General features: G+C 40.2%; 1 long non-coding RNA gene across 1 annotated transcript in view; it reads right to left on the reverse strand.

The window, feature by feature from the left end:
• The window catches only part of LOC114674886 (uncharacterized), a 298,888-nt gene that overhangs the window by 192,383 nt on the left and 93,243 nt on the right, over nt 1-13,262 (reverse strand). The window contains exon 3 of the long non-coding RNA XR_013413144.1: nt 7,639-7,761. This is a non-coding gene — a long non-coding RNA (uncharacterized LOC114674886). The remainder of the gene's footprint in view (nt 1-7,638; nt 7,762-13,262) is intronic.

Below are 13,262 nucleotides of genomic sequence, written 5' to 3' on the forward strand. Positions count from 1 at the left end.
TCACATGCAGAGACACATATGGGCATAAAATAAAGGGATGGAGGAAGATCTACCAAGCCAATGGAAAGAAAAAAAAGGCAGGGGTTGCAATCTTAGTCTCTGATAAAACAAACTTGAAACCAACAAAGATCAAAAGAGACAAAGAAGGACATTACATAGTGGTAAAGGGATCAATTCAACAAGAAGAGCTAACTTTCCAAAATATGCATTCACCCAATAAAGGAGCACTCGGATTCATACAGTAAGTCCTTAAAGACCTAAAAAGAACTGTGGACTCCCACACAATAATAACGAAAGACTTTAACACCCAATGTCAATATTAGACAGATCAAAGAGACAGAAGATTGACAAGGATATCCAGGACTTGAACTCAGTTCTGCACCAAGCAGACCTAATAGACATGTACAGAACTCTCCACCCCAAATCAACAGAATATACATTCTTTTCAGCACCACATTGCACTTATTCCAAAAATGACCACGTAGTTGGAAGTAAAGCACTCCTCAGTAAATGTAAAAGAACAGAAATCACAACAAACTGTCTCTCAGACCACAGTGCAATCAAATTAGAACTCAGGATTAAGAAACTAACTCAAAACCACACAACTACATGGAAACTGAACAACCTGCTCCTGAATGACCACTGGGTACACAACAAATGAAGGCAAAAATAAAGATGTTTTTGAAACCAATGAGAACAAAGATACAATGTACAAGAATCTCTGGGACACATTTAAAGCATTATGTAGAGGGAAATTTATAGCACTAAATGCCCACAAGAGAAAGCAGGAAAGATCTAAAATCTACACCCTAACATCACAATTAAAACAACTAGAGAAGCTAGAGCAAACACATTCAAAAGATAGCAGAAGGCAAGAAATAACTAAGATCAGAGCAGAACTGAAGGAGATGGAGACACAAAAAAACCTTCAAAAAATCAGTGAATCCAGGAGTTGGTTTTTTTAAAAGATCAACAAAATTGATAGACTGCTAGCAAGACTAATAAAGAAGAAAAGAGAGAAGAATCAAACAGACGCAATACAAAATGATGAAGGGGATATCACCACAAATCCCACAGAAATACAAACTACCATCAGACATTACTATAAACACGTTTATGCAAATAAACTAGAAAATCCAGAAGAAATGGATAAATTCCTGGACACATACACCCACCCAAGACTAAACCAGGAAGAAGTTCAATCTCTGAATAGACCAATAACAGGCTCTGAAATCGAGGCAATAATTAATAGCCTACCAACCAAAAAAAGTCCAGGACCAGATGGATTCCCAGCCAAATTCTACCAGAGGTACAAAGAGGAGCTGGTACGATTCCTTCTGAAACTATTCCAATCAATAGAAAAAGAGGGAATCCTCCCTCACTCATTTTATGAGGCCAGTATCATCCTGATACCAAAGGCTGACAGAGACACACAGAGAAAAGAGAATTTTAGACCAATATCCCTGATGAACATCCATGTGAAAATCCTCAATAAAATACTGGCAAACCAAATCCAGCAGTACATGAAAAAGCTTACCCACCATGTTCAAGGTGGCTTCCTCCCTGGGATGCAAGGCTAGTTCAACATATGCAAATCAATAAACATAATCCAGCATATAACAGAACCAAAGAAAAAACCACATGATTATCTCAATAGATGCAGAAAAGGCCTTTGACAAAATTCAACACCCTTCATGCTAAAAACTCTCAATAAACAAGGTGTCGATGGAATGTATCTCAAAATAATGAGAGCTATTTATGACAAACCCACAGCCAATATCATACTGAATGGGCAAAAGCTAGAAGCATTCCCTTTGAAAACCGGCCCAAGATAGGGATGCCCTCTCTCACCACTCCCATTCAACATAATGTTGGAAGTTCTGGCCGGGGCAATTAGGCAAGAGAAATAAATAAACAGTATTCAATTAGGAAAAGATGAAGTCAGATTATCCCAGTTTGCAGATGATATGATTGTATATTTAGAAAATCCCATCACCTCAGCCCAAAATTTCCTTAAGCTGATAAGCAACTTCAGCAAAATTTCAGGATACAAAATCAATGTGCAAAAATCACAAGAATTCTTATGCACCAACAATAGACAAGTAGAGAGCCAAATCATGAGTGTACTACCATTCACAATTGCAACAAAGAGAATAAAATACCTAGGAATACAACTTACAAGGGATGTGAAGGACCTCTTCAAGGAGAACTGAAAACCACTGCTCAATGACATAAAAGAGGACACAAACAAATGAAAGAACATTCCCTGCTAATAGATAGGAAGAATCAATATCATGAAAATGGCCACACAGTCCAAGGTAATTTATAGATTCAAAAATGCCATCCCCATCAAGCTACCAAGGACTTTATTCACAGAATTGGAAAAAACTACTTTAAAGTTCATATGGAACCAAAAAAGAGCCCATATTGCCAAGACAATCCTAAGCAAAAAGAATAAATCTGGAGGCATCACACTGCCTGACTTTATACTATACTACAAAGCTACAGTAACCAAAACAGCATGGTACTGGTACCAAAACAGAGATATAGACCAATGGAACAGAACAGAGGCCTCAGAAATTATACCACACATCTACAACCATCTGATCTTTGACAAACCTGACAAAAACAAGAAATGGGGAAAGCATTCCCTATTTAATAAATGGTGCTGGGAAAACTGGCTAGTCATATGTAGAAAGCTAAAACTGGATACCTTCCTTACACCTTATACGAAAATTAATTCAAGATGGATTAGAGACTTAAATGTTAGACTTAAAACCATAAAAATCCTAGAAGAAAACCTAGGCAATACCATTCAAGACACAGGCATTGGCAATGGCTTCATGACTAAAATACCAAAAACAATGGCAACAAAAGTCAAAATTGACAAATGGGATCTAATTAAACTAAAGAGCTTCTGCACAGTGAAACAAACTACCATCAGAGTGAACAGGCAACCTACAGAATGGGAGAACATTTTTGCTATCTACCCATCTGACAAAGGGCTAACATCCAGAATCCACAAGGAACTTAAACAAATTTACAAGAAAAAATCAAACAACCCCACAAAAAGTGGGTGAAGGATATGAACAGACACTTTGCAAAAGAAGACATTTGTGCAGTCAACAGACACATGAAAAAATGCTCATCATCACTGGTTGTCAGATAAATGCAAATTAAAACCGCAATGAGATGCCATCTCACGCCAGTTAGAATGGCGATCATTGAAAGGTCAGGAAACAACAGATGCTGGAGAGGATGTGGAGAAATAGGAACGTTTTTACACTGTTGGTGGGAGTGTAAACTAGTTCAACCATTGCAGAAGACAGTGTGGCGATTCCTCAAGGATGTGGAACTAGAAATACCATTTGACCCAGTCATCCCACTAATGGGTATATAACCAAAGAATTATTAATCATGTTGCTATAAAGACACATGCACATGTATGTTTATTGCAGCAATATTCACAATAGCAAAGACTTGGAACCAACCCAGATGTCCATCAATGATAGACTGGATTAAGAAAATGTGTCACATATACATCATAGATTAGTATGCAGCCATAAAAAAAGATGAGTTCATGTCTTTTGCAGGGTCATGGATGAAGCTAGAAAACACCTATTCTGAGCAAACTATCACAAGGACAGCAACCAAACACCACATGTTCTCACTCATAGATGGGAATTGAACAAGGAGAACACTTGTACACAGGGCAGGGAACATCACACAGGGGGCCCTGTCATGGGGTGGGGAGTCGGGGGAGGGATAGCATTAGGAGAAATACCCAATGTAAATGATGGGTTAATGGGTGCAGCAAACCAACATGGCACATGTATACCTATGTAACAAACCTGCACGTTGTGCACATGTACCCTAGAACTTAAAGTATAATTTTTAAAAAAAGAAGTAGATGAATCCACTATTATAGTAGGTGACTTCAACACCCTCTTTCAAAAATTGACAGATCCAGGAGGCAGCAGATCAGTCAGGACATAGTTAAACTCAACAGCACTCAACCATCTGGATATAATTGACATCTATAAAATACTTAATCCAATGACAAGTTGAGGAGAAAGAACTAATAGAAAGGAAGAAATTGAAGATGCAGAAGTGTGTGTGTTTGGCGGAGGACTAGTGGTGATCAATCAAATAATGTCCAAGGAAACGGGATAGAAGGGGTAAAAGGATATGCTCTGAACAGGAAAGGCTATGCCATCTCCACTGAGACAGAAGGAAAGGAGGAGATAATGAGTTCAGATTAAAAAATGAGTTAATAGGTAGTGAAAGAAAAAGTTGGGAGAAGATAGGTTGTCCTACCTATCTTCATGTCATCAGTCAAGTAGAAGACAAAGTCGGTTTCCAAAAATAAGAAGAGAGAGGGTGGAATAAATGGATTAAGAAGAAAAGTGGAGTTGAGTTTAGTGGCATGCACCTGTAATCCCAGGTAGTCAGGAGGCTGAGGCAGGAGGATTGCTGGAGCCCAAGAGTTCAAGGCTCAGCTCACTATGATTGTGCCTGTTAATAGCCACTGCACTCCAACCTGAGCAACATAGCTATACCTCAACTCTAAAAAATTGAAAAGAAGAAGAAAAGTTAAAATGTTGAATAGCCACTCAGAAATTAAGAAAGAGCTGCAAGGGGACATATGGAAAGGCCTAGCGGAAAATGCAAAACGATAATTTTGCGTTGATTCTAAATTGCATTGTTGTGTGATTTTTTTTTTTTTCCAACAGCCTGAGTGTTAAGCAGAGAAGTGTCGGTGTCAGGAACAGGTCCCCAAATCTGGCCATAAACTGAACCCAAAATGGCCATAAACAAAGTATCTGCAGCACTGTGACATGCTCATGATGGCCTTGACACCCACGCTGGAAGGTTGTCGGTTTACCAGAATGAGGACAAGGAACACCTGGCCCACCCAGGGTGGAAAACCACTTAGGGCGATCTTAAATCACAAACAATAATATGAGGGATCCATGCCTTAAGGACATGTTCATGCTGCAGATAACTAGCCAGAGCCCAGCCCTTTATTTTGGTCCATCCCTTTATTTCCCATAAGGAATACTTCTAGTAAATCTTATGACTGGCTTGCTGTCAATAAGTATGTGGGTAAATCTCTGTTTGAGGCTCTCAGCTCTGAAGACTGTGAGACTCCTGATTTCCCACTCCACACATGATATTTCTGTGTGTGTGTCTTTAATTCCTCTAGCACCACTGGGTTAGGGTCTCCACAACCTAGCTGGTCTCAGCAGTTGGAAATTTGGACTTATCCTGAGTTGCAGCTCTATGGGGAAGGTGTGGCAAAAGAGTAGGGAACATGGTGAGAATGATTGAAATGAGGCCCCCAGGCTGAAGATGGAGCCCTGGGAAGCACCAAAATATAAAGAGTGAATAGAAGAAGAGGCGAATGCAAAGGTAAATGAGACAGAGAAGCCAGAAGCCAGTGCTCTCACAAAAGGAAACAGTCCTGAAAACCCCAAAGTTTGCAGAACCCTCCGAGGTCACGCAGTCCAAACTTCTAATTGTGACAGGTGAGAAAAGTGAGGCTCAGAGAGAAGATACTTACCCCAAGGTTCAGTGAGTTAACGACAGAGCTGGGACTAAAATTCAGGTCTTTTAACTTCATCCCAGGCTCATATTTACTCTATGGAACTTCATTACCTTTTCTTATTTTAAAAGTTACTTATGTTTTCTGTAGATAATTTAGAAAACACAAAAAAGAATAAAATTTAAATCTTTATAATCTTACCACTAAGTGTAAACATTTTCAGATAGGTGATGGCTTTAAAACAAGTTCACAAATTCTTTGACATTTGTCCCATCAAGAGGTGAAATTTAATACCACCCCATGACTAAAGTATTCTCTTTCTCTACAAATCTAATAACCACATTCAGAGAAGAAATTAGCTCCTTTTGGTAGACCAACTCCTAGCAATCACATTAACTTCTAGATGCTCACAAGCCATGAGCTTACTAATCAATCCTGAAGTGATGCTGAGCACTGACATTGTTGTATGACTTTTTCCTCAGTTCAGCTAAGAGTCAGGCTCTTGTCACACGGCCATGAGAGATTAGGCTCACAGACACTTTGAAGGGTGAGAAAAAGTGAAATTCATTGGACAAAAAGGGAAAAAAGGGAAACGTGGACCCTCCACAGAGCCAGAGTCTTGCTAGTGCACATCCTGCCTCACAGATTGAATCCTAGGTATGACCCAGGGAGAGGAGAGACCAGGCTCCCCCCACTGCAAATGCTGCAGACTTCCCAATGCTCCACCCCAGTGCACATTCCTCCCAGTATGCAGGTCACTCAGAGGTTCTGCCAGGAAGCCTTTCCCATCTGGCTGTCTCAACATCAAGTTTTTTTGTCTGTACTTTCTAGAATCTGACTAGTCTTTTGGAACTTCTCTTCAAAGAACATTTACAAAAGTACTAAAAAATTATCTGCGAATTTTAACTGTATAGAATTAATTGTGGATGATGTTATAAATGTAAGGAGAGGCCACTGGTGGTTTTGAATAGGGAAGAGGGTGACGGAATCTGATTTGCACACCTCCAAGAATTAGAATAGATTGTCAGTCCCAGGAAAGACTCCAGAGCTGGATGAGACTACATACTGCCCTTTGTTTGTTTGCTTTTTTTATTTTTAATTGACACATAATAATTGTGCATATTTATGGAACACAGGGTGAGTTTTGACACACATATATGCTATGCTATGTAATGATCAAATCAGGGTAATTGACATATTCACTATCTCAAGAATTTATCATTTCTTTGTGGGGAGAACACTCAAAATCCTCTTTTACAGCTATTTTGAGATATACAATACATTATTGTTAACTATTATAAGGTCCTTTTTAAGTTTCCTTAATGTCTTTAAATTCCCAAAGTGATTAAGCCCTGCTCGTCATGCAAGACGACACCTCCCATCTCTGTTTCTTCTCACTCTTTTGCCTTCTGCCTGGGATATCCTTTTTCTATTTCCACTACCTTCTTCCCCATGTACAAATGCTGTGCATCCTTTAAGTTCCAACTCTAATGCCATCTTTACCAATAAATCATCTGGATTTCTCCTGCATTTGAATTCTCATACCCTGTCTCTGTGCCTTCCTCAGGCACTGAGCCCTTTCTACCTTAGATCATGCTCTTTGGAATAGGGCCAGGAGAAAGAGTATGAAAACAGCAAATGCTACCATTAAAGGAGATGCTTATTACTGCAACCCACTATCTGAGATTTCAAGGCACCTCTGAGGAGATTTGGTGCCCTAGGAATGCTGGTCAAGGACAATGTCAGACAACCCCAAGAGCATTCCCTGTTGTTTATACCCTAGTTTCCATCATCAAGATTCTTTCAATAATGAGCCTCTCTTTTCATTGTTTAGCCTCATTACTACTGGTATGTTCAATTATCAAACCCTTGACCATATCTTTTACCTCCCATACTAAGCCTCTAGCAAGTGGTCCAGGCAGATTTTTATTTGAACAGTCGGTTGCTAAAGGATGTACACCTGGAACAAAGATGACACTATAACAAAATTCCTGTTGTTGGTGGACCCACCTGAAGATAGAGGCCCCAAATATTAGCAACAATGCCTTTCTGTATCTCAAAGGGCCTTCTCGTTAGAATGAGGGATAAAATACCTGGTGAGACAGTATCTTTCATTTCTGTTTCAAATGAAACTTCCAAGCTCCCTCCAATAGCATGGACCTCCGAAAGAATAAGTTTCTTCCTTCCTTCAATTCTAGTGGAAAATTCCAATAAATCTGAAAAAAAAAGTCAGAAACTTTACTGTATCAGTCAGGATTGTGTTCAGAATCCTGTACACATGTAACAGAAACCCAAGTCCAGTTACTTAAACAAGAAATTAGTTTTCTTCTTCTCATGAAGCCAGAAGGCTGATGGCATGCAGTCCAGGGAAGATACAGCAGCTCCACAATATTTCATTTTGCAAGATGACTGCTGCAACTCTAGACATTACATGTGCATTCCAAGCAGGATGAAGAAAAGGCTGGATGGAGAAAGCCAGCAAGATTTGTCTCTTTTGTCAGGAAAACAATAATGTTCCCCAAAGCCCCACCTAGTAGATTTCCACATACATCACATTGGCCAGAACTGCATCACATGATTACCTTTTGCTGCACAGACACACAGTATGTGTGTGTGTGTGTGTGTGTGTGTGTGTGTGTGTGTGTGTGTGTGTGTAAAATCTCATCTAAAGTCTTCCCAACAACCCTAGAAGTTAGATACTATAGTCTTCCTATTTAATAGATGATGAAATTCAGGCTCAGAGAGTGTAGATGTCTTGTACAAGATCATACCTCCAGCAAGTGGTCTAGGTTGAATTTGAAGTGGAGAGTCAGATGCTAAAGGCTGTATTGTTTAACCACACCAAAGTGCCTGACATAATGTTGGCACTTAAATAAATCAATGACAGTGGCACTTTCTGCCACTGTCAGCTACTTCAAGGGATCATATGCCTTCAAATCTGGGGCCACTCGTCACATGCCCTCTTGTGGCCATATACACACTGCTCTCCTGCCTACCTTTCTCCCTTTCTAGGGATTTCTCTCCAGAGCAGTAAAGACTTTTGCAGCTTAATACAGGGAATCTCTGGCTTGCAGACAATCATTATTGCTATGATAAAAGATATTGTTTCAAGGACAACAGGCAAAAGTCACTCTTTGAAGCAAAGAGAAAAGATAAGTTTTATAGAGATATGACCAAGTTTGACTTTGATGGCTCCTTGGTGTAGTGTCCCAGTCACATCAGCCTACTGTTAACTATAAGCCTGGCAGTCAGGAGACATGTCTTAGCCCAGGTTTTGTTATTAATGTGTTAATGACCTTGGACAAGTCACTGCCCGGTTCTCAATCTGAATTTTTAACATCTGTAGAAGAAGGGGCTTAGATAAATAAGATTGGTTTGAAAGATGAGCTAACATCTATAAATGTATGACCTAGAATTAAGAGGATGATGGTCAGAGTCATGTACATGCACATACATGCTTGCAAAAACACACATATGCACAGTTTTGACTAAGTTCTATCACTTGTGTAACCAACAGACATTTACAGAACACATTTTCATAAGGACCAAATTTAGCGTTCTCTCTGCTTGCCAAGGCTAAGCCATGTGATCCTTTTTCTTATAATCTACACCCACTCACAAGAAGAATGTTGTTTTTCATTATGTCACCCAAATTATATTTGTTAAAGTGAGTGAGACTGGACTCTGAGCCTGAGGAGCCTGCTTAATTGCATTTTTTCAGTATATTAAGTTATCTTGGGTGCTCAAGTCTGACTATGATGAGAAGAAAATCTGCCAGTGTTTGGGTCTTATCCACCAGCACTGAGGGTGGTCTTAGAGTTTGCTGAGCAATGGGGGAGATTTTTTTTAATGTTCATATTCCTCTTATTAAGCTTCTGAGCCTATTTTTCCATTAATCTCACTCCTAGCAAAGGCTCCAGGACATATCTGGGCCTGGGTCTTTACACAATAGGTTGATACAATGAATCCAGGGAATAGGCCCCAGCCTCCCAGGATCCCAGCTCCCCTAGCAACTCCTTCATTTTGCTTCTCACCATTCAAAAGACAAGTGAAAATGCAAATATTTTAGTGCAATACATGGACTTTATTTTCCACTGTGTGGGTAGTTTCGTGCCCCTTACATGTAGAGGAGCATCATGTACAGTGGTAAAGGCAATCATTGGGACTTAGAAAGCCTGGCTTCTGTTCCAAATTGTGCCCTCATCTATGTGACCTCGGGAAAGTCTTTTCTACCCTTCTGAGCTTTTAAAAATTCATTAATAAAATGACAGGGTTGAACTACTAATCTCTGAGGACCCTTTTGGTCCTAACAATCATGGTTTGCCCACACAAACATACTCATGTCAGAATGCACTCTCCCAGAACTTGGGGCTGTAAGTCTAATTAACATCATCTTCAGTACCTGAGGGCCATACAACTCCAAGGGAAACCATTCACACAGTGGGGAATACCACTCACCCGATGCCATGAAATCATCTGGAACCATGTTTAAGATAATCTGACAGAGGCTTTTTGAGCATGATGCCAAACATGGCATATATCTTGAGCCAGACATGCTGGTTGAAAGCCTGTTTCCCTCCAACCCTTGCTACAGGAGCCACTCCGAAAAGACAGGTTCCCTCTTTACTGAGAAGGCATAGATCATTAGCTATCTCTCTTGATCTCATTCCCCAAAGCTTGGGGTCCCTGAGGAGTGGCATCTCTGTCCAATGGAAGGAGAGCTTGCATTATGTAAAAGAAACAATTTGGTTCAATTTGGTTAAAGGTAGAATATCTGAAGGAGCATATTGGCCTGAATAAGATCAGCAGGCCTTTTGGGGCCCCTGACTAGCATCTTGAGCAGCACAAAAGCCCAAATGCCAAGGGAAGAAGAAAGTCACAGAAAGGTAAGATTAGGTTGCTTTAAACTAAGTGGAAGATTTCGCAAGTTTCCTGGGGCCAAACCAAGAGTGTATCATCCACACCCAGCCAGGGTATGTATCAGAGAGTCATGAGGTATTTCCTCAAGGGTGTCCTTGGTGTATGGTGGTGGGGCGGGGGGGTGGAGGAAGAGATTATACTCCTCCCAGGAGAATGAGCTGAAGGAATTATGCGGAAATATCAAATATGATTATAGTAGACCAGGACCTGTGTACATCTATAACTATTCACAAGGGACTCCAGAGAACTAAAACTCCACTTCCACTACATGCTCTGTATACATGGACTCTGGCCCTGCTGACCAGACTAACTGGCTCCTCCAGCCATCTTTCATACACTTGAACATTTTCCCTCACTGGACTCAGTTTCCCAGTATGAGTGAACTTGAATGCAATCATAGATTTCAAACTGTTTTGTGAAGCCCTAAGGTACAGGTTCAAATGGTGTGGCTTGAGCAGGTGGCTTAAAGGCTACCTCACGGATGAGAAAGGCAAGGAGAGGCCAAGTGGGCAGACATGCAGACTCCATAACACACACTTCAATAGAGCATTTCTGCTTCTATCTGTTTTATATATTAGGCTTCCATGAAATAATCCATTTGAAAAAAAATTAATCCAATGCTAAAAGTAGTTGGAAAGCCACTGGCTTGCAGGTTTGCAGGTTTGCTAAATTCCCTAGAAGCACTAATGTTCTTTGATTCTATAAAGGAAGAGTCAGAAATTGAGAAGAGTTATTTTTTTCTTGGAAGACTGATACTCTGCTGGGAAGAAAAGGCACTGAAAACCTCAAGAAGTAGCAAACAACCATCTTTCACTGGGCTATATAAAAAGATCAGTGGTTGAGCTTTGCCTTTGCCTTCTAGTTGGAACATGAGGTGAATATAATCTTCTGTGCTTTAATTACTTTCCCGTAGCTGAGATTCCAACTGAAAGAAAACTGATTTAGCTCTAAAGGAGCCTGGAGGCATGGGTGCAAGGGCTCCTAGGTTTCAAGTGGAGCTCTGTTCAAGAAAGCTAACCAGTGACAAGTGTTATCCTCATCCAAACGTTTCAGAACAATTAGTCAATGTATCTACATGTATCTAGTTTATGATTTTATGAAAATATTAGATATTTATTTTAAGAGAGAGAAGCTATACATTTTAGCACCACCTGCTGGTATTAAATTACCTCTGGCAACAAAAAACCAACTACTTACCTTACTTGTAACCTGGACATCTTCTAGCACTAATTATAAAGATCACTTACCTACTTCAGTCATATGATCACTTGAGTGATTCAATTGTAGAAATAGAGAGTCATCATCAAAGGAAGATTCTTTTTATTTTGTTTTGTTTTTGATTTTGATTTTTCATTTCAATGGTTTTGGGGAAACAGGTGGTGTTTGGTTGCATGAAAAAGGTCTTTAGTGATGACTTCTGAGATTTTGGTGCACCCACCATTCAAGCAGGGTACATGGTACCCAACGTGTAGTCTTTTTTTTTTTTTTTTTTTTTTTTGAGACGGAGTCTCACTCTGTTGCCCAGGCTGTAGTGCAGTGGTGCCATCTCAGCTCGCTGGAAGCTCCACCTCCCGGGTTCACACCATTCTCCTGCCTCAGCCTCCCAAGTAGCTGGGACTACAAGTGCCTGCCACCACACCCAGCTAACTTTTTGTATTTTTAGTAGAGACTGGGTTTCACTGTGTTAGCCAGGAAGGTCTCGGTCTCCTGACCTCATGATCCGCCTGCCTTGGCCTCCCAAAGTTCTGGGATTACAGGTGTGAGCCACTGCACCCAGCCCCCAATGTGTAGTATTTTATCCCTCACCCCCTTCCCACCCTTCCCCCTTAGTCTCCAAAGTTTATTATATCATTCTTATGCCTCTGCATTCTCATAGCTTAGTTCCCACTTATAAGTGAGAACATACAATGTATGTTCATATATACATATATATGTGTGTGTGTGTGTGTGTGTGTATATATATACACAAAATGGATTTCTCTCCTTCCTCAGGAACACCAATTATTCTTAGGTTTGGCTATTTAACATAACCCCAAATTTCTCAGAAGCTTTGTTCATTTTTTTATTCTTTTTTCTTGTCTTTGATTGGTTTAATCTAAAGGCCTTGTCTTCAAGCTCTCAAGTTCTCTCTTCTGCTTGTTTTATTCTATTGTTGAAACGTTCTAGTGCATTTTGTATTTCTCTAAGTGTGTCTTTCACTTCCAGAAGTTGTGATTGTTTCTTCTTTATTATATCTATTTCTCTGGAGCATTTTTCATCCATGTCCTGTATTTTTTTTTAATTTCTTAAAGTTGGTTTCTGTCTTTCTCTGGTACCTCTTTCAGTAACTTAATAATCAACTTTCTGAATTCCGTATCTGGCAATTCAGACATTTATTCTTGGTTTGGATCCATTGCTGATAAGCTAGTGTGATTTTTTTAGGGTGTTAAAGGACCTTGTTTTGTCATATTACCAGAATTACTTTTCTGATTCCTTCTCATTTGGGTAGACTATTTCAGTGGAAATATCTAGAACTCAAGGGCTGCTGTTCAGATTCTTTTGTCCCATGAGGTGGTCCCTTGATGTGCTGCACTCCCTCTTCCCCTAGGGATAGGGCTTCCTGTGGCTGTTATTGCTCTTCTGGGTCTAGCCATCCATTGGGGCTACCTGGCTCTGGGCCGGTGCTGGGGAATGTCTACAAAAGAGTCCTGTGATGTGACCCATCTTCAGGTCTCCCAGCTGTGGATACGAGTACCTGCTCTGGTGGAAGGGGTAGGGGAGTGAAATAGACTCTGTGAGAGTCCTTGGTTTTAGATAT

The sequence above is a fragment of the Macaca mulatta genome, chromosome X (genome assembly GCF_049350105.2).
Source record: "Macaca mulatta isolate MMU2019108-1 chromosome X, T2T-MMU8v2.0, whole genome shotgun sequence".
Taxonomy (NCBI): Eukaryota; Metazoa; Chordata; class Mammalia; order Primates; family Cercopithecidae; genus Macaca; species Macaca mulatta.